Source organism: Scardinius erythrophthalmus, assembly GCF_964197995.2.
Source record: "Scardinius erythrophthalmus genome assembly, chromosome: 16".
NCBI lineage: Eukaryota > Metazoa > Chordata > Actinopteri > Cypriniformes > Leuciscidae > Scardinius > Scardinius erythrophthalmus.
Window position 1 is genome coordinate 2,073,702 of NC_138236.1, and position 1,972 is coordinate 2,075,673.

A 1,972-nucleotide genomic window follows, 5' to 3' on the forward strand; every position below is an offset into this window, starting at 1 on the left:
TATACCTTTAAATCAAACTATCAGTAGTTAAACTAAAACTATTAAACATCTCCCAGACAGCAACATAGTGTCGGCCCAGATCCGGCCCACATCTGGTACAAGTGGAATCCTGACGGCCCAGATGTCATGTTGCTGTCTGGGCTGGATTTTCGGGAATTGAAATAAAAGTAACATAAAATAAAATAAAATATAAATAATAGATGAAATGCCTTGGCAAATACCTCAAATAGTTGAAGTACTAAAATTAATTTGAGGTAAGTTCTACAAGTTTTGTTTTCCCCGCCAGTATTATTATTATTATTTTTTAAGTTGCCAGCAAGCGCCAGCATTTTTGACCATTTTCACAAAAGTTTTATGGCCCCCAGAATATTTTGTTGTATGAATAACTGATCATGCAATATATAAATAATTTTTAATTGATTTATTCTAGCTTCATGCATTCTTTTTTTATGAACACTTGAATGTGGGTAAAAGTTTCATAAAAATAGCAACATTTTGAACAAAAAGCTGAGAAAATCACACTTTTGTCAAAGACTACAACGTGCGTCATCAATGCTTTTGTCGCTTGTTTCTACTTATACTTCAAGTCGGAAAGATCCGTCAATGTCGGGAAAGAGTTAATGACTTTTGTCTGTTTACTTGAACAATAGAATATGAGGGGGTGTTTGAATGAGGAAACCTGTCAGGAAACAATCATAAAAAGTGAATTAATATGTTCCCGTTGCTCATTTGTCATTCCTGTTCAACTTTCTCATCGTATGGCATCATCAGCAAGAGATGTCCGCTAGCCGGATAAACTTCAGATGTAATAACACAGCTTTCTGCCCATTACACAGCAATAATGGATTGCTTACCATCTATAGACCGCTGTAATTTTCTATGATCTTCATAATATCAGCCTATAAATGAGCTTTTATGACTCCGTTCTGCTGCTTTTCATAGTTTTAACACTGTTAACTTTCTAGCAAAGTTTTGTATGTTTATATTGTTTTCCTCAGATTTATTCGTGATTTATGGTGTTGTTGTAATTAGACTGTAGATTGCACTGGTGGTTTATGGAAGGAATCACTTTATGTCCTATTATAAATCAGACACGTTTATGAAGCGCTCTCAATTAACTACAGACCTCTGTATTAGTGAAAAACATGTTTTGATGTGTGCCGAAGTGAGATACAAGCCTCAGTTTGAGTTAGATACTACAGTATTGAGATACCGAGAGCCTGGATCCTTAAGCGCTCAAACGTTTCTTCTCAAATGCAATGAGAAAACACTGTTAAGATGAAACTGTTGCACTTTTTGGTGTCATTTCTGCCTATAGCACCAGTGATAATGTGCTTTTTTGTATGCAAACACTAAACAGTTATGCGACAATCAATAAGTGTTGCCAACAAAATCTCTTTTGCATGCATTTTAAAGTTGGAGTGATTATCTATTTAGACTTTTACAAGTTAGTGACAAAAGGATGCAAAAAAGCTACTTATGAGGTCTTTCTCTCTTTGAACATATGAATATTTATGTGGATGCACAGAGTGTGTTAAGACGTTCGACCCTTTTAAAGTGAAGTGACACTTGAAAAAAAAAATGACACTTCAACTTTAAAGTGCCCTTATGATGCTATTTTAAAGGTTCCTAATTTTGTTTGGGAGTCTCCTACAAGAGCTTTACATACATCCAAGGTAAAAAAAAACCTCTTTAATTTTCTCATAATATACATTACCTCATTTTGACGAAATCCATTGTCAAAACGATCCCCATTCACACGGATCTGCAAAAACGACTAAAACCCCTGTATTCTGCTGCCAGGCCATTAGATGGCGATGAAACACTGTAGATTGAACACGTAATACGCATGTGCATAACGTCATCATTTAGATGGCGATGAAACACTGTAGATTGAACATGTACAGTAATACGCATGTGCATAACGTCATCATTTAGATGGCGATGAAACACTGTAGATTGAACATGTACA